General features: G+C 46.6%; 1 protein-coding gene across 4 annotated transcripts in view; it reads left to right on the forward strand.

Moving 5' to 3' along the window:
- Positions 1-20,932, forward strand: part of LOC126871719 (uncharacterized) — a 150,839-nt gene that overhangs the window by 61,017 nt on the left and 68,890 nt on the right. For all 4 annotated transcript variants that reach the window (XM_050630845.1, XM_050630844.1, XM_050630843.1 and 1 more), the window contains one exon: positions 1,567-1,622. The gene's annotated coding sequence lies outside the window, so the exon portion shown is untranslated. The remainder of the gene's footprint in view (positions 1-1,566; positions 1,623-20,932) is intronic.

Consider the following 20,932-nt stretch of genomic DNA (forward strand, 5'->3'; position numbering starts at 1 on the left):
TTCGAATTCCCCAAGTTCGACACTAGATCCTTTGTTGGAACAATATCGAAACGCCTTCTGCTTTCGTTCGATTCTGCGATCGAGAAATATACCGAGCTAATATTTCACGCATCGAGGAAAATTTCCACGATGCATCCGTCAAATATTCTAAATTCGACGTGGAAATTCGTCTACGCGAATAGGACCGATAGTGCCAGTTTTTGGAACGCGACACCGCGTGTCGGCAACAGGCTCTCCAACTGCACCAGATTATCCAAGTAGAAAATGTAATGGAACGAGTAAAGTTTGCGTTCACGCGTCGTTGAACCCGACCGTAGGACCGGGCCTCCGTGGAGAACGGCGATGGGGCGAAGGGGACGGGAAAGAAAGAGAGACAATGCCGTGGACGATGGAACACCGGTGCGATTAGGTAACCGAGAACCGTATCGACGTGTTCTCGGACCTGACGGCGTGTGTGGGTGTACGACACACGTGCAATCCGGGCCAGATAGGTGAACACGTCGAATAGATAACGCATTGCATGGGCTCGTTCCAGATTCCAGGCTGAATCAGTCCAGTTTTCCCTAGCAGACGCTGTGAAACTGCTTCGAACGTTCTAGGGAATAATTGTGGGGATATTTCGAGTTGGAAATGGACACGAACGACGTGCATGTAAATCGTAGATGATGTTCGCGATTAAAAGTATTAAAACTAAAAGTAAGAGTAGTTACTGTGTGACATAAACGATCCGAATAGACTATTATAAAAGAAGAGGTAAACTAGAAACTAGAACAACAACGCTGTACAAATATAATCGAAGTTCCTAGAAAATCACCGAAAAGTGCGAAATCGATCGAGATCGACTTTAAACGACTACGAGGCTAACGAGCAACGTATACCGTCGATTACGTTTCTAATGGAAAAACTAAGCTAAAAGCCGGTTTCGGAAGGGATTAACGCGACGAGACATTCAAATTTTACAATCGATCGGACGGTGGGCGAACGACGCATTAACTCTCGCTAGTTTAACGATCTTCCGAAGACTTAAACGAAGCGGAAAGTTAATTCCGACGATTGATCGTCGTTTAGAGAGAGTGCAAGCACAGTTGCACAAATTAAAGCGTAACGGGTAAATGGCTCGTTAACTCATGACCGTTTCTCTTTCGTTTTGTTACGTCGTAACATAAAATCTAATACTTTCGAGCGAGAGTCTTCGGACGAAACTAGGCTATGAAAGAGATGGATAAGCTTGCGTATACCACTGACTATAAACTAAGATTTATAGATTAAACCCGCAAAGTGGCTGTCGCGTCATCTTCATTTCGAAGATTTATGATTTGAGGATATTCCGTTAATCGCGTAAAAACCTTAAGTTTTAATTGACACCGATTGAACCGAAATTTGAGTCTATTCGAATCCAAGAGACCATTGAACTTGAAAGAAGCTCGACAGCATCGATTTTTTTGCCCTTTTCCAGTATGGTATCCAATTTTTGCACGACTGTATCCTCTGTTATAATTCTATCGTTTTAATTTCATGGCGATTATCGATCAACGACTCATACTGTTCCCTTTTTTTGCTTTTCAGGAACGATAGGAAATCGAAAGGATCGAGCACGAAAAGAAAGAGGACCAACATTGTCGGTGAGTCGAAACATCTGTAGCGCGTTTTTCATCGAGTCATCGGCTCTCAATTAACGCGTTTTTAATCCGTGCTCTTTTTTCCTCCTGTCTCCTGGATCGATGGCTTCCTTGTTTGGTTTCGATTATGTAAGAATCTGCGGACAGGAAGTTTGTTTTTCGAACGATTTCATGCGAGCTTCGAATTTTTTTTTATCTCCGTTTCGTAATGATACTTTATTCTTCCATTTAATGGGTATTTGCATAAAATTTGGAATTTTAAGCGATCGAATTAACCTTGAATCAAAGAGAACGACAGAAGGTCCGTTCGAAGGAAGGAGCGGGTAATTCGAAGCTATCGAGTGGAAGAAAAATTAATGCCAGTATACCGGTCGACACATTCCCCTTGTCGATCTTGTATCGTCTTTCCAAAGTTTGCGGCTTGCGTTTCGCTAACATCCGGTAGTTTCAGAACGCGACACCGTGAACGTATTATCGCGTTAAGAGGAACGCTCTGTTACTCGCAGAGTTAATGGATCGTGAAAAGCACTCAATCGATCGGCGTTTCTTCCTCTTCTGGCCTTTCTTTCCCTTGGTACCAAAGAGATCGCTTGGTGCAATGACGTGATTGGGTTACACGCCAATCATCGATCCTCGGGTGTCGAGCTTCCGTCTCGGCCCTTAATTGCGCCCCATCGAATTTTCATGTCATCGAGCCCGACGAATATCAAAAGTCGCTTCGATCTTTTTCAACGTAGTCCCGAAAACGACTCGTCGTAGATGCAACGACAACAGTTTTACCTTCTTTCGCTAACGAAAGCGATTCTTGCACGAAACCAAGTAACGCCGATAATTCCACGAAACGAAAATAACCGATTAATCTGCCATCGCGCATCAAAACTCGCACAGCAAAACATGGAGTAATATTTCCCCTACACCTCTTGACTCTACATCACCCGATTGCCCGTCAATCCGTGATCACGTCCGCTCCACTTGTTCCGCGTATCAGCGACCTTATAAAAGACGCGAGCAGGAGAATAAGACGAAGAGGCAAAGAGAAAAGAAGAGGAAGAAGCAACCGACGAAGCAGAAGAAGAAGAAGAAGAAGAAGAAGAAGAAAGAGAAGGAGAAGGAAAAGAAGGAGGTCCGATGCATCTGAACCAGCGTGACCCGGCGCAAAAACGGTCACGATATCTCTGACGCGGTGCATGGGAGAGGGAACAGGTAACGAGCGATCAGATTTCTATCAGGATGCAACAGTCTCCCCCTTCCTCTTTCTTTCTCTCTTTCTCTTTCCATCTCTTCTACTCCTGTTATTTTTTTTTTTTTGTTTTCTATCAAGTAACTAACCACCAACGATCTAACGACGACGAACTGTTTCGGTGGAGTGTGCGGTGTACACGGCAGCAACAGCAGCAGCAGCAGCAGCAGCAGGCCAGGCCATCGTGCATCGCCGATGAGAATATGACCCCTGCACGTACGACTCGGTCGCGCGGAGTCTCTCGAAGCGTGTATAGTGTATAGGCGTCGTGGCGCGTCTCCGGAGGCCAGGCCACGGTAGAACGTAGACTGTTGGCCAGGACTGAATGCCGTGTGTGTAGGTGATGGGTGCTCTCGCGCGCGCGCTCGGCCTGGTGGGAGTACCGCAAGGGTCAATCCATGGTGCAGCATTATATTCCGCACGGGGGCCTCTGAAGAGAGCGGGTTCACAGCCAGCACACGACGACGTTCGAACGCTTAATGGCCGGAATTTGTCTGGCCGGCAGGTACACTGACAGCCAGTCGGTTCAGCGTGGCTGTTGCGCTGCCCTCGGGCGAACCGTGGACACGCCGCGAGGATCGGCGACGACGACCGGCTCTTCTATCAGACGCGAAGACCGCGACCAGTAACGTCACGCGGTTACCAACACCAACCTGCTTCTACCCCGCTATGTGGCACAATTTCAAGATTCGAGCATTTTTATTAGAGAGGATAGGTTTTATGGGCGGATGTCGGTTCGCGGAGGTCGATTAGAGAGGGAATGTGGAACGTGGGGAACTGCTGCTGGAATGGTACGCCGCGCAGCTCGGTAGTCGCTCGTTTTTCTCGTGTTTGCTCCGGCAGACGAACATTGGGACGCGTTGCGAGATTATCAACCTTTTAACGCCTGTGTTATGAAAACGTAAGTCCACAATGCGATTTCTAACAAATACGACACAATGCGCAATTTGCATAATTGCTTGCACACGATATACAGACGCGTTACGAAGTAGTACAATAGTCGGCAACAAATCAGGATTACAAGTCTTTTAATAGGACGCGCAGATTTGTCGTGTAACGTACGTTTCGCGCGAGGCGTTAAACCTTAGATTATAAATGAGAGACATAGATCCCATATTAGCTACCTATACTAGCCATGAAATATATGATCTTACCTGGAAAGACCAGTAGGACGCGTAAGTCCTATCCTTCCGGACTGCTTCTCTGAATACTACAAATATTCTATCGCGCGATTACCTCGTATTAGTTCCACTCAACGTACCTTGAGAAGCTTAAATCGTAAAGAGAAGAAAACGGTAGACAAAGATTGCTTCATCGCACTTCAATATCTTCCGAATCTGATCGCAGAATCTGATCGCTAAGCTTTTAACAAACCCTCTGAAGCGACCCGAAACACTCGCGATTTCTCGTCAGCTAATCGTAATTGAATTCTCAAGCGCGGCGTCGTGTTTCATCGTGGACGCGTGTCAGCCATTTGCAGCCGCTTCCCACGTCGATCACGTTTTAATGGTCCCTCCTAGAAACGGACCGATGACGGACTGTCAAGCGATCCGTGGCTAGATAACGTTTAGAGGGGCTCGCGCCTCAACATCGCTTCGCTTCCTCGTCCATTTACGACAATGTGAAAAGATATCCTTATCTAATTCAGGTCCTAATGTCAGGATCGTTAACGAACGATCAGAGATTGCCGGCGGTCCCTCCTCTCGTGTACCACTCTCGGCCCCGTATCTTTGACCTTGGTCAAAGGGTGGAACTCCAGCTCATAGCGAAAAATAACTTGGCCGTAATTAAACCATCGACGGTTCCTCGAGGTACCGTAAGGGTCAATCCGCTCTTCATCGAGTATCATCGATACTTCGGTCGAAGCGACCACGCAGCCTTCGACCGATCTAACCACGCGACCGAGGTTCTTCGCTGGAATTTGTTCGAACGACAGGGAGGCGTAGATAGTTATCGATAGAGAGAGAGAGAGAGAGAGATAGATAGAGAGAGAAGTAAATGGTTTTCTAGTATTAAGAATGATTATTAGGTATCGAAATACTAAAGCGTAGAAGCTGAAAAAGATGGTTCGTGTGAAAATACGTCAGTTTCCATATAATTGTCTTGGTCGAAGATTTACGCGGACCGCTCTCTTCTAACGATTTAATGAAAAAAATTGTCTCTGCAACCAAGAGAACGTCAGTTCGGAGAACGGACAAGTATCGAACGAGTTTCTTTAGATAGAAACGAAAGCTTTCCCTCCTTAGCAAGGAGCGAAAGTCGCGAAGGTAGTCTCGTCCCTTTGGGAGCTTGGACTATCAAGCAGACAGGGTTCTGGTTGGTTCACGCGTGCCGCGCGGAAGTGGCGAGACACTTGAGCTTTAACGACCGGAATTTGTCTATTGAGGCAGGTACACGATACGACTAGGAAGGCAATCAGGAAGCGAAGAAAGTCGAAGGAGACTAACGAGTCGTACTAGGAATGGATAAATAGGCAGTCGTCCCTGGAGACTCTTTTCTTTCGGTCGCGACGAGTTCGTCACCGCGTGAGTTTGTGCGTCTCGCTATTGCTCGATATAATGTCCGATGGACGTTCATTTCGAATAACAAGACTCAAGATATCTCGCTGCAACAGAGCTCCAGGTTGACAAAAATTGATCGCTATCAACGAAATGTTTAACATCTTCTCGGGTTCCCGCGAATTTTTACGTTCCTCGATCACTCCCACCTTTCTATTTTCACATATTTCTACTCTGGTTTTTTGCAATTTTCCTATCGCATTTTCATTCCCATAGAAATTGAATTTCACGATTCCACCATGTCTCTCTTACTATTACGTTCGTTATCTTCGCACATTCGTAACAAACGTTTCGCTGATTATCGCACAATCAATCGTCCGCGGCAAACAAATCGACTAAATTCTCGTTCGTTGAGTACGCCGCGACCAATAAACCTCTCCGCTTGGAAGAAGTCGTACGGGAGAATATTTCCATCGGTATCGGCCATAAATTAATGCTACCAGGAAAAGAGAGAAGCCGACTGTCAAAGGAGGCACGTTGACCGGTCAACACAATCGGCGTGCCGGTTGTGTAGCATGCCTTTTTCGGCGAACTGTGAACGTAGCCTGAGGTCTGGCATTCCCCCTTTCTTCGTCGTCGTCGGCCGGTTCGTCCGGGGTCACCGACGAGAGGTCACGTCGCTCGCATGGCATCGGTGACTTTTTCATTTTTCTCCTCCCACCCTCTCTCCACCTTCTCATACTATCTCTCTCTCTCTCTCTCTCTCTCTCGTCTCGATAGCCGGGGGCCTGACTGCTCCTCCGTCGCTGCCTCGTTTAAAGGAGTGGTTGAATGCATAGGCGCAGCCTTTTGCGAGGATTCTTTTGACCCTGACGCCTCGAGAGTTCTGCGATCTTGCTGACCAATGGAAGAACGGGCCGGAGTTCTTGGTTTTTTGCGACGTTCAAAAAAAAATCGTTTTTCAAGTTCTTTCGATTTAGTCTTCGAGTTGAGAAGCGGACGAGGCAGAGAGCGAGAGGTTTAGTGGTGTAGGAAGGACGGTTCGCTGAGTTTTCGCTGGAAGGGAATTGTTTGCGGGTAGCTCGAGCGTTTAACAGAATGAATGGAATGAAAGTTTATGTACTGTTACGCTGGAAGAGGAATTCTGGTTGATGGCGAACGATCGGAATGTATCGGGATTACTTGATACTGCGGTAGCCTATCTTCCTTGGTAGTTTCATGAAAATCAAGGCTATCAAGTGCGGTTGACGTCCGACAAGTCGTATCGAGCTGTCTGACCACGAAAGGGGCGCGTCTACTTTCGATCAGATTCTTACGTACGCGTCTTCTCGAAAGCAACCTGATGCTGAAATTTAGAAACCAAAAATTGACGATTTACAGTTAACAACTGAGGCTATTAACGTACCGTTTCTTGTACTTTTGCGTCCTTGGAAATAAATATACTTGTAGCGCTGCTCGCGAAACTGTAGAAACCAACAATCGTCGATCGACCAGAGCTAATCGATCGTTAAAAACTGGCAAGTTGGCGTTTGCCAACTGGTTGATTCAAAATCGATGATCGTAGTTACGTAATGGTAAACGCCCACTGATCGTCGCGTTGTCGAGGTTGCAGCTTGCCCGGTGCAGAAACACATGGCTTTGAAACGTCGCGTACCCTCTAATCGCCTTACCCACGACATCGACCCGAAAAATAACGGTAACAGCTTCTTCCACGATGAATACTGTTCTTCTAACACTTTTTGCCGCGTGCTCGCTGCGTACGGCGCCAGTGGTCAAAGGTGCCCGCGTATAAAACCGATGAAGACGCACTCCGAAGAGAGAAGCGAGCGAGATAGACTCGTTGCACGTGGTGAGAGGGAGCGAGAGAGAAAACGGCTTACCGCATACTCGCCACTCCGTACGTCACCGGCGCGAAAGGATAAATGCTCGCGATTAGCGATTTATTTGAATTCCCGATTGCGCCGGTGAAACGGCGACGTTGACCGACTGTTGCTTCTCTTTCTTCCAAGCTTTGCCCGGAGCCTTCTTCCTGGACTCGGGGGAAAATTTTACGAAGGATGATTATCGAGGAACGCGAGATGAAAGAGGCGACGCCATAAAGAGACGTTTTTGCGACGTATCTCCGACATGCGAAGCTTGCGCGTATCTTTCTTAAAAGGAAGTCCCATTGGAATTTCAGAATCGAAGTTTGGTAAATTCGCCGTTAAAGGATATTGGAATGTTTTAATTCAGGGATAAGCGATCGGTCGGCGCGCGTGATTAGTACGATAACGAGTCATCAAGATATTTTCTAAAGGATCGGCCTTCGCTGTGCCTGTTTCGAACAGCGTTGCGCAGATTATGAAAAATTACCCTGCAATTGAGAAATGTCGCCACTTGGTTCTATGTACCGCGCGATTGCGTAAATCCTCGTTGCGATAATAACGAAATATTTCATCGTGATATAGGAGGTACTGGGCGAACGTCTTGGATTCTATGTAACTGTACACCATACTCGAACAATTTTCCAAGTCACGCTGTTAAACGTATCGACGAACAATTCACGCGAATAAACGCGCGTTGCAACGATTAAACAACCGTTCGGGACATTCGTAATTCGAATGGATTCCGAAACGTTGCGCTCCGCGAATCAACTAACGGTTAAAACGTCGTTTCAAGAAGAATTTACTACGGTTCGAATAATTTTCCGATCGTAACTAACTATCGTTGCATTTCGACGATTCTTTTCGTTAACGGTCGCGCTAATATTCGAATTATTTCGAGTCGCTGCAGCAGACGAAGAGAAGAGGAAAAAGCGATTAGAAGGCCAGGAATTATTCGCCAGGAGATAATCGAACGATCGGACATTTATAACGGAATCGATTACAAGTGGAGATCGAGTTGACCAACGGTTCGCGGGAATAACGACTTTGCGTAACAATTAAACCGCCATCCGGGATGCAGTTACGATCCTAGGAGATTTCTCGAACGTAGCGATTACGAATCGACCAGACAGCTCATCATTTAACCTGCTTCGAGTTGACGTTAATGTCGGTAGATTTAAAAGGCACTCGAATGGCTTGAATTGTGTCGAAGTAACTACTTCGCCATATTCATCAGCGATGATAAATTTCATTCTTCTAGTCCGCTTCTAGACCTTTGTAATTAGTATCGCGGCTAGACGATTCATCGCAAACTCATCGAAATTCGATCTTACGAAATTCAAACGATCCGGTATTTCGTTATCGAGGAATTGAATACGCCGGTCCGTGTACATTTTAGAGAAACGCTTTCGGAGTGGAAAATTCATTCGCGCAAGGGCAATTTTCGCTTTGCCGCAAGACGCACAGAAGCTCGGTTCAATCGATTCCCATGATCGAAGGATCGGTTCGTCAGGGTCCGTACGTAGTCGCAGGACTTCCGTTCGCACGGTATGCGATTAGTCGCGAGAGGCGAATTGTCAAAAGCCTGGGCAAGGAACGTGGTGTACCGTTAAGCCGGCGTTCGCCTATCGAATATTCGACCTGTGACCCGGCGACGCTTGGCAGCGTGAACGCGGAAATGCAGACGTACGCTACGAGCCGCATCGACCTTCCACAGGTCGACTCTACGCAGAGTGCACTTTGTCTCTTGCCTTATCGTCGGTACAGAACGATTTTTGAGCAGGAGCTGTCGTCGAAGCTGCTTCTTCTCGCGCAGAGACTCGAATCGAGTGACTCGAAACTTGGCTCGAGTTTACAAGGAATCTTAGCAATCGTTCTTGTAAGAAATAGATAAGACACGACGAATAAAAGTTTCGTCCATCGAAAGATCGTTCGTAATTCTCTCAGCAGACCCTTGTCGTTTCGAGGATTTTTCCGTTTGTCTCGCGAATAAAAGGTATCGGCGAAAGAGGAAGATAAATACGTGTCAGACATGGAAGAAGTTGTCCGGTTGGCATTTAAAATTCCTTTTTAGCCAAAAGACGCGCGATTTCACGATAATAGATCGTTATTGGGGTGCGCGATACGTGCAGTCGTACTGTTACATTGAATTTCAAGAATACTCGCTAGCATAGGTATCGCGAACATTGATTGACAACTGTATACCTTCAATCACGATTATATTATAATCGCGGCCGCTGTCACGATTCCTCGCGCTATTACATTATATTAGATCCGCTCTCGTGGCTCTGCCGTAACTTTCGATCCGCACGATAAGATTGACGTCAACACGACGCAATGCACCTCCTGTAAATACAAATATTTAATTCAGTCTCGGCAGCGCGAATCGCTTCCTCGTCGACGGCGCGAAAGAACCGACGTAAATACGTTCCACGTGGCGTACGAGGCGTGAAACAATGTTAATTGCGAATGTTAACCTTTCGCATTCCAGAAATTTCTACGATACGATCGATCAACGATCCCGACACTCTGAAAGTTTCGCATTCTCACAATTTTTCAAACAGACGATTTTCTTTCGAAACGTATCTCCAAGCTTTCTGAAATATTTCTTTCGCATTTTTCCCCCTCCATTCCGAAAGATCACGTTGAAATTTAGCGCTGGACACGACGCAGAATTTCTTCAGCGTGCAAATCGATGCGCAGCCCGACGTAAGATCGTTGCGCGAAACAATGCAAAATTGATACATAGCCAGGTAGAAAGCGAATGCGCGACGCGATACAAAATCGACGTATAGAAATCGTCAAACTCTGGGAATTCGAATCTTCCATCGAGCCAAGGTGTTTCAGACAGAAATCCAGCTGCATCACGGGCCCTGTAGAAGCGGCGTTACAACGACCGAAAGAAAAGGGGCGCCTGACACGAATGCAAATCGGAAAAGATCGTGGTGTCAGATTCCGCAACGGGAAGTGGCTTTCGGAGGCATTGTGCCGGCCGGATTACACGGAATCTATCGCGCATTATACACGGGGCCGACTGAATAGATAGATAAATGGTCGGCGTGTACGGGAATAGGCCGAAGAAAGAATCGCGAAGAGAGAGAGCCGGCCTGGTACCACTAAAGTGTACACTGCCTAGGCTTCCTCGAACAATGGGGCTGTTCGCCTCTATAATCGGAAGTAAGTGTTGTTAGCGTAATGCGTAACTGTACATAGTGACCGGCTAATTTCGTATTATGTCCCATTACGTGTCGACGGATTAAGGAGTCGGGATCCAGCGGAGAGCTTTTCGATCGTCCTCCGTTCATCCTCGACTTTTCCATCGATCTTCCTTCCTCTTGTTTGGCGCGGCAAAATTGTACGAGTTCAAATATAACTCTGTTTGAGAAATTTGAGGTGATATTGGATGTAGTGCGTTAAATAATCACTCGGTGTTTGGGTCAACGATATATTTATTAACAAGTGTCTTGCTTTGATCGCGTCGCGTATCGCTCTCGCTGTCGGTTTCGCTAGTCAGTCGCGCTGCGGTTACAACTCGACTTCTTCGCTTCCTGGTTCAAACTCGACTGTCGATCGGATTCGATTCTTTGTCGTCCCTCAATGTCCACGCGTTTGTTAGGCGTCCACGATCGTTACCAGGCACGCCTTCTTCTCGAACATTGGGCGGAAGGACCGTCGGGATATTGATGGCTCATTAGGCACTTCGCTTCGGCGATATACATTGTTGCAAAGTGCCGCAACAAATTCTACATCCTATCGATGGTATCGCGTGTTTTTCGCATGGATATTTTTGCTCGGCAGTAATCGCGTACGCAGGTATAAGCATTTAACTTAGCTAAATGAGAGTTTCAGACACTTTCTATCTTGCTTAATTCACTCGAGACGTTTTACAACGACTAATGAGATTTAAATATAAATCGCGCTACTTGCAGTTTTTGTAAGGAGCAATTTACTTATCTAAAAGTAGACAGCCACATAGTTAATAATCGGTGTGCTCGATCAGAGTGCTAGATAATAATTATTCTGGAATTACACGCGTCAGCGGTATCGAGAAAGTGATATATGTTTTAAAAACGAAACTAGAGTAATTGCCTTGATTTCAAAACAGATCCGAACGAGCGATCGGCGAAGATTCTCGCCTTTTTTGGCCGTACCCGTTCTCGCTTCCTGCTCGACGATCGTTTGCACGATCACGCGAACCTTAGAAAGCGCGTTCTTCGCCTTACACGCGAAAACTTGCCTTATTTACATAATAACCGATATCGGAAATCGACTACACTTCACTCCACTCAGCCACGCAGTATCGGCTTCTTCGCTTTTTATCTTCGTGCCAGACAGTCTTTCGAATTTTCCCCAGAAATCATCCGAAATAGCACGAACCATTCTCACACCATTCTCATATTTTCGCTTTAAAGTTTCCATCGGAGATTTCCACGGAGACTATAAATCTTCCCACTCCCGTGCTCTTATTCGCTCACGAGTTACCAGAAGCTCGTAAAACCCGGTTTCGCAATATTTGTACGTCGATCAACAAGAAAGTAGAATCGCGCGGAAAATGCGATTTTGTAACTTTCCTGTAAATTCTTATATGAGCGGTAGTTTTCTCGATCGTAATGCGAAAAGCGTGAAAGACCACGGCTTGTTTAACGCAGTGTTCTCGATTCAGTGGATCGGATAGAAAGAGGAGAGGTACAGGGACAGAAGAGAGGCGGAACGAAGCCCTTTCAGGCGCATCTCGGCGCAGCCATGCGTCTTGCGCCGGGCAGCAATGGCATTTAAATGTTAGCTCTATCTAGCCGCTGGTATTTCGCTGCAGTCTCAGGCCGCATCTCGCCGTTCTCTGTTCAATTTCGAAAGTTAAATGTCAATGAGCAGCTCGAACGGCCGCGTACACGCTGCACGCAGATGCACTTTTCGCGGCTTGGCCACGCAGTCGCGTGAAAGCACAGGAATCTCGCGCGATACGTCTGTATCTTCTTTCATCGGTCGTTTTCTGGTCTCTGGCGAACAATCCGTGAAAAATACCAGAAGCTTTGAAAAGGTGACGAACGGGTAGATGGGTAGATCAATTGCAGGTAATTTGACGCGCGAAAGAATCTCGTTCGGAGTAAGAGGTTCGTCGAAATCTCGAGACTTTGTCTCGCGACTTCGCTGTAAAAAATTCATTTCATCGTAAGGCACAGGGTATCTTCTTTCATCGAAGAAGAACGGCGTTGCGAGCATCGGAAACAAGAAATCGTCGAAGAACCGAGGTGCGTCTTCCTCGCCGCGAACTTTACTCGCACGTGGTACGTAGCGTGAAATTCTCTCGACCTCCTCCACACCTTTTCGATCCTACTTTATCTTCTTCTTTCTCTCCCTTCCTTTTTATCTTCGTTTTTCTTCCTTTTGTTCGTGCATCACGGCGCGCCGTCCAACTTTTCTGTGCAATTTACGTCGAAACATCGACGTGTCCCCGGTGATATAAAGTCGCCAAGTACCTGCGAAAGTAACTCGATTTCGATCGAAATCGGCGTTGAATTCGGGCGAGAAGATGGTCGAAGGACGAATTCGTAGGCCGATGCAGAGGGTTCGCGCGAGTCGAGGATCCTCGATGCTGGTAGGCCATTATTGGCCATTAAATGGTCATTCGTTTGGATCGTCGCTGGTGTTACGTGGGAATGCGGAGACTTGTGCGCGTCAAATTTTATCTCGCTAACGAATAATTATTCCTAGGCGAGCCTGAGAATCATCGTTGGAATCTCGAATTCGTTCGAGTTAATCGAACACGGTGCCGCTGCTTTTCACCACTAGTCTCATAAACGAAACGATTGGATAATCGAATTGCAAATAAAAAAGATGGAATCTCGAAGTCTGAAGAACCGTTACCAAAAATTCTTGGGTCAATGAAAGCACCCAACTCATCTTCGAGCACGGATTAGTCTCAATCATTGATTGCACCAACGTGCGATCAATGTACTTACAATTGTCATTGCTCTCGTCTCCCATCTGTCCCGTCCTCTAGAGCCAACATTCCCCGACGTTCTCGAGCTCGGCAGACCCGCACGCGGAAGTCAAGCGGATTATTAATCGCGCGATCAAAATTCAATCAACGCTCGCAGGGAAGGAACAACGTAGCCGCAAAAATTCTAAACCTTTTCACGGTCCACTCGCTACCTAGCTGTCCAAGCACACGTAACGTACAGTTTTGCCGTAACCTTGTTGAACCTGCGGGTAAAAGAATGGCATCGGGAGGAGACGACGTCGGATCGAGGAAATTCCGGCCGCAAGTATGACAAAATTGGCGTGCTCAAGATCGCGACGCATCGCGAGGAAAATCACGGACGAAGCGCGCGGATGGTAACGGTAGTCGCGGATGAAGTTTTTAGTATGCGCGATCCGTAGCCCCGGCAGGAAACAGAGTCCCTTCCATTAGGGCGGCCGACGTTCCTGCCGGCATTGTTACGCCACCGACCCACGAAGAATCTTCGCTCTTATCGCGAGCCTCTGGCCGACGCGACGCAGCGAAACGGCCAAGGTGCTGCCCTTCGGCACCTTAAAAGGTTCTCCGGCGACTCGAGGCGCGCAGGTTCGTAGCTTGTGCCTGCACGGGTATAGCCGATCGTTGCCTCTTCCACGTTTTCTTTTTAACAGAATCGGCTTCGTGGTTGTTTTCTCCTCGTGGGCTCTTAATTTAGGTTGTTTGGAGTCGTAGGATGTTTGATAGATTTTACTTTAGAAATTCTAGCAACTCTAGGAAGAAATTTATCGACCCGAGTTGATTTTCTGAAATATTTCATTCGATATAAACGTATCGCTATAAATTCGACAACTATAGAAAATTTCATTCTAAACGCGATACGAGGCGAAATACGGAGATTTTCCCGCTTGTCCTATATCCCTAATGGCACCATAGACGCCTATAGACCGTTGCCACTATATAAACTCGGCTTATTAGCCACACGCACGATTACGTCTGCGTGGCGCGGCGTCACGCAGTATCGCTCGTAATTACATCCCCTATTTATTCTGTCTAATGACCGTTTGATTGGCTCTGTTAATTATTGTTAGTCCGCAGTCTCATTACCTGCGACTAACGGAACACGCAAACAAGACGCGTCCTCTGTACACTTTATCTCGTATCTGCTCCGTAATACGCTTCTTTTCAGCTTTCTTCGATCACGAGACCTTGTTTATGCTTCGTTCTATGGATAGAATATCTTTTATCGGTTTATCTTTCCTCGGTCTTTATATATATCTTTTATCGTAGAGATAGCAATCGATCGAATTGCGATACAACGACTAGTTCGTCACGAAAGTGCAAGATCGAGACTCAGCTCGTTACATACAGTTCACGACTAACACGCTGCAGAAGAAAGAAATTGATGGCTCTTTATTACGTTCGGTTAGAACGCCGCTTACGTATATTGGCACTACTCCTTCTACTAACTTTTTACGCTGATTAACGCCGAGTCAGATTAAATCTTGCTTACATTCCGCCAATTAATTAGAGAAACGGCGAACAATGGAATATATCGCGATCACGGAAACTGCTCCACTTTGATTGTCAAACAACCCTTCGTTTATTATTCGAATTGATTTAATTACCACGCTACTCGGAATTCTTTCGTGGTAAGCGAAGAACGGAGAAAAAAAGTAATATGCGGTCGCAAACGAATGGAGGAGGATTCGCCCTTGGTCCCGAAGAATCGGCGGCCATTTTATCTGCAGGATCTTCACGCCAACGGCGCCACGGCGGGCCCGCGATAGGAAAAACAGAAGAAAAAAATGAACTAATTGCCGCCCTACCTGAGCACTACGTTCCCGGAACGAACGCTATCTTTCTAACTAATTAAATTACGCGCCGTGAAATCAGAGAGGCGAGCGAGCCGCGGCGAAGGCCGACCACGGTGCACGCCAAGTCCGGCTCGCGTTAAGTGGTAAATCGTCGAATTAACATCCGTTTCTTGCCACTACAACGATTTCACGCGGCTCACGCGCCATTTTTTCGCTCCTCCCTCGCTCTTCCTATCGCTGATCGTAATAGGAATTACAGACTTCCTTCTGCGATCCAATTTGACTCGCAGCTGAATAATTTTAGGGTGCAACAGCGAACGCGTGAACGCTCCATCGTCTTCTCTATGTTCTTTCCATTTTTTGATCATCGTCTTCGTAGAAGATAAAGCCGCGAAACTGTCCATCCTAACGCTAGATTCTCTGTCGTACCTCTCGGCAGAACGATGCACCTAGGATTCCGGTAATCGCAAAGTTGACAACGTTTGAAATTTCGCAAGGCTGCGGTTTCCATCCACGTCGTCGTTACAACGAATCGAACGTAAACGATCCATAGATCGAGAGAAACGCGTGGCGAATTGCGAAACGAGTGGAGATGACGGAGGAACCGAGACGAAGACGTGCAATAACATCGCGAGAGAGTGCACAGTCATACGTTGCGTCCGCCAGACTTTCATGTCCCCTAGAAACTGAAGTCGCGTAGTAAGAGTGCTCCACATAAGGCAAGACGACGTAACGTATACTGTTACAACAGCCTCGTTCCTGCGCGTAACGCGCATAGTGCACATTCCTATCCACGGACTAATATCGACTGCCGGGTTGACTGGTCTCCACAGATAAGCCTGAACTGGGTCAAAGCCAGTCGATGCCAGTGAAAAAATTCGCTCTACGCTGTCTCGATCCTTTTCCTTTAAAAAAAACACCAAGTATCGAACGTTTCAATTTTTGCCTGTTTAATCGTTTTTACTCGAAACTTTTCCACTTGGCATTCAATCGATCGATACTGGCACCGTCCAAGATCATCCGTCAAGTTGGAAAGTTTTCTCTAGAAAATTGCTCTTATTGCGGCTTTTTATACGGTAAGTTCGATCGAACGCACTTTGAATTCAACGTACAGAAACAATGGAAAGCTCGAAGAGAAAGAAGATGACGAAAGTACGTGTATAGAACCCGTAGCATAATCACACCTTGGCACACTCGCACAGACTGGTCGCGTGATTTCTTCACGGCAGGAACGTTAACTCAGCTGGAAAGTGTTTCTGGCCGATGTACACGACACTGTCGTCGTCGCGTTTAAGTTTACCAGCTTGTCCGAGGGGGACACGCGTTGCCTGATTCACGTTCTGAGCGGTTGCTAATAGCCTGACGAAGGCTTGGCGGAAATTTGCGAGCCACCATCTCGGTGGATCGCGACGATCGTCGACAGCAGGGGGCCCGATGTGACGAAGGTGTCGTTGGTTGCACGCACTTCCGCGAAACGAGATATCCTAGAAGCGATCCTCTCGCTCCTCTCTACGATTCTCCGGAATCGGCCAAGTTGACGACACGGTTAAATTTACGCACGTCCGTCGCGAGAATTCCTACTTTCCATGGGGCGTCCGATTCGCATGCTCCGTCTATGGCGATCGTAAGACGAACGTCACGCTTTGCTATGCAAACTCGGGGATAATCGACATGAATCGTCCACGTCGTGTAAAACGTTTTACGATTATTTAGAATAGAATATTTTAGACTGTGGGACGTGTGCCGTTTGGGACAGGATCGTGGGACCGTATTAAATTCTATCGAATATCGGAGGCGTGTAAAATCGTGTACCTGGTCTATCGATATTTTACACGAACGATTAAAGTTTGTCGAGTTGTAATAATTTCTTTTACTCGGAATAAAAAGAATTTCACGTGATAAGATGTTCGGCTCGAACGACTCGGTCAAATTTATTCCTTCCATATTTCTAGAATTCTTTTATGTATCTTTCTTTGACGATTAAATAATTCCACGGTGAAGCAATTCAGTCCGCGTTTAATTAACGCGGACCTACGATAATAGTTAACGAGGCTCTAATAATAGAATAAAGTACCTACTTCTATTCTAAAATAACTATCTTTTGAAATCATTCCGCATAGTGAATTAAGTAAAGCAACCGTCTATCTCACGAAAGGCTCGCGGTCGATTCCCCCGTGTTTCCACGCGTACATCGTCGAGGCTTCGCAGACCAAGTAGAGATTAGATAAAAGAAAGGAAAAATAAAAAATAAAAAAACATAGTCCAAGCTAGAATAAAGAAGCCCCCCGCGGATAATTATTGTCCCGGCAGGCTCTTTATCGTACGTGATTTTCACGCTGCCATAGACATTCAAATTGCGCGAGGGCTTTAACCAAGCAACGAGCGAGATAGTGGTCTGCGCCGTGCTCGGTAATAATTGCGATAGGCCGAGCGTAGGGGCAGGGAAGAGGAAAAAAAAAAACAATACACCTGGGGGAGACAACGGAGCGAGGAAAACTTTATTACGCCAGCGACAAAGAAATTACAGCCTGTGCAGTGCCGGTCGGTCCACGCGGGCTGCGACTATGCCTGCATAAATATCATTCTCCGCGACGTTGGGTCTCTAATTTTCTCTCATTAGAGGCTCGAACGACGTGTTTCTTAGGGAACCGTGTAACGTGACGTTTAGAGTCGCTTTAGTGCCATGTCAGGTTCGAATGTTTCGTCGTTTCCTTCATTTCGCTTGGCTTTCCAGCGAAGCGATGCTACGAATTGCGAGAGAAAGGAGGAAAGGAAGGGAAGGAAAGATCGTGCGCTGATCGCCTGCGACAGGAATTGTCTCGCGTGTCTATATGTTTGCCGCGGTCGTCACGGAGAAGCCAAGCACAGGGTGTAAGGTTGACAAGCTCGTCGTCGGGACGAATGCAGTGCGATCTCTCGATCGAGCATCTGCAGTCGAATAACCCGGACGTTTGCATTGAATCGCGTTCGCCGCGACTGACTGATTTCGCGTAATGCCATTTACATGAAACGTAATCCGCGAAGGTTGCGCGTCCGCTGGCAGCACGACGAGAAGAGGCAACGAAACGGGCCGCATCGTGGTTCCCTGGAATTTCTGTTACGGCCTAATGGGGTGTTGGTGTCGCCGTCTCGCTTCGTCACACATTCTGTCTGTTTTCTTTTCTCGAATTCTCACGCCATTAGTCACGCTCGTTTTCTCGCCTTCTCAGCTACACGCTGCACAATGCCTCTTTTTCATCGATATATTCTTATCAACGCGAGCTTGGCCATTTCTATCGGACGCAAAGGACGCCAACTTTTGCATTTTTTAGTCTGCTACGTAATTTATTACACAAATTTTATATTTAATTCGTTCACATTTATATATAAAAATACTATGAATAGAATAATAGAAAAATCCTTCATTTCGTTCTTTCTACGTTTCTCTATAGCGATAGAAGATATTCTCGCTCGATACCTTGGCTTGAAACACGATGTTCGGATAGGAGAGGAGGACGAGGATCGGACGAAGTAGACGCGCGCGCAATTAATGTTTTTACTCGTGCACGGCCGTTACTCTCCCTTCGACCCCAATCTGCGTTCACTCTCGATATTCCCTTTCACGCAGACCTCGTAGATAGCCAGATAGAAAACGACTTCCTGATCTACAGGGTTAAACAGCGACTGGTCGATCTCCTATATCGCCTTCCTCGTGGCACTGTTTACACAAGCCGTGCTTGCCATTTACACGACATATTTCTGTCTTGTTCGATTCTCCGCTTCGAGAAAGGGGAAAGGTGAATATCGACGCTCGGAAAGGACTCTCCGTTCTTGCCAATCAAGGACCTGTTTCCTCGCGGCGTTATTTAACATCGGTGAAATTTCGCGTTAGCCAACCGTCGAAACAACGTCGATTTCCAGTTGAAATCGGCGTATTTTTTCGCTAACTGGATTCGAATGTAAAACAAAACACGAGCTGAAAACTCGTCAAATCGAAACGCAAATATTTCGATCGGAAACTAAAAATTGCTCTTCTGAGCGCGCTCGACGAAGTATTTAGATACGCGACGATTCTCCGTGGAACAGCAACGTTCGTGGAGAAGGAAGAACGAGACAGAGGACAAGCTAGAGACGAAAGAACGATCGGTCTGTGGCGGGCTCGCGGCGAGGAGGAAGAAGAGGCGAGGCCAGAGAGGGCGAGCTTTCTCCGTAATGCAGTTGGATGCACGCGCGATTCCACGAGCGGAGTCTGTATCCGTGATGTTCGCAACTCTCGTGGATCCATTGTCCTCGTTCCTCGCGGTTGTTGTAGCTTAGTGGGTTACTTAGGCACACGCGAACAGAGGCGAAGAGAAAGAGGAGGATTTTCAGCGGCGCACGCCGTGGCAGCCAGTTAGATAATGCTCGCGTCACAACGGTGAAACAAAACGGGCAAGCGGTGCTTGACTGTCGTCGTTGAAAGCGAGGAAAGTTTTGTTCCCATTGTCTCGCGCGCTAATCGAAGGCCGTGGAAACGCGAATCGTCCTGTTCACCGAGCTTCCGCTGCTTTCTGTATGTCGTTCGTGCGAACGTGTTGCGTTCTAACCTTTTTAAATCGGCCGTAATTGGTGTCTCGTGTTATTCTTCCTGCGACCTATTGGACAATACGTACCGTCTTGGTCTCTTTGAAGCGTTTGCGCTGAGAGAAAGCGTTCTTACCAGACGTATATATTTCTTGGATGGCTTTTCAGCAATCCCATATTTAGATATAATTCTTCCGTAAATGTAAGATATTGTGTAAAGTATGGAGAAAAAGGAATTGCTAATTCAGTCGATATAGTTCGTTGGTATCGGTGAATGGACGATGAGCAAATGCTTAGATAACGAAACTCGAATGTAACTTGGAAGGATTAACCCATCTCTCGGTCTCAAGATATGCATATCGCGGAAAACAATCGAATTAAATGTCCGAAAGTGGCGAACAACGTTGCCAACCGATCGGCTATCGTTTGTGGAATCGTCGATTCGTCGAATCGAACGTGGCCAGGCAGGTTAGTAGATGCTCGACGGGATCTATCGATCGGTCGTTAGAGCGGGATGTTTAACCAAACGACAAAGATCTCTCTCGTCCGTGTCGCGAACGAGGTGGACGCTTATGTAAGCGAGGGATCTCGATCCCGAGATCTCGTCTGATTACTCTTTACAAGGATCGTTTCTCCTGCGAACGGGGTTTATCGATATCCAGCTACGAATTGATCGATCGCGACCAGGAAATACCAGAGACCAAGATCGCGGTGAAAAATCCACGGAGAATTATTCGAATTGAGATTATTCCCATTTCTTGGTTCGCGATCACGAGAAGTCTTTTCCGTTACACCAATTTATATACAACGAGTTGCTATCTTTTATGCAACGAGATTCGCGATACTTCACGTTGGCAATTTAATAAAAATGTAGTTGAACCGACCGAGGATTTAGAATTGGTATCAAAAGCATTGCCATATAAGAACAGAGGTAAATGTAGAAATTTTCTAGAGAGATATTGGCCACGCAATAGACATCGATCGTAGAATATGGAAAAAGAAGAGAGAAAAATAGGAAAAAGTAACGGAACAATGACGAATTTTACTCGCGGTAGAAGCACCTAGGAACGATCGTTTTTCACCGATAACATAATTACGCTCACTAGCCGGGATTTTACGAGCGTGTCTATCTGGAGTTCGTGGCTGGTGCGCGAAAGTTACATAAAGACTCGACGGTACCCCATAATTTGATCGAACAAACAATGTTCGACGAGCCGGTGTGTTTAAGTTGGAGGTGAAAGGCGGCAACGTGAAAATGAGAAAGAGTCAGACGGGAGTAAAAAGCGAAATATCGGAATTATCTAACGTTTCATCTCCTTTTTTCTTTCCTTCTCGGACGATCGTTCGATTTTCCAACGACGATGCGTTTACGCGAAAAAAAAAACTGATATATTTGAT

Source organism: Bombus huntii, chromosome 12 (genome assembly GCF_024542735.1).
Source record: "Bombus huntii isolate Logan2020A chromosome 12, iyBomHunt1.1, whole genome shotgun sequence".
Classification (NCBI taxonomy): Eukaryota; Metazoa; Arthropoda; class Insecta; order Hymenoptera; family Apidae; genus Bombus; species Bombus huntii.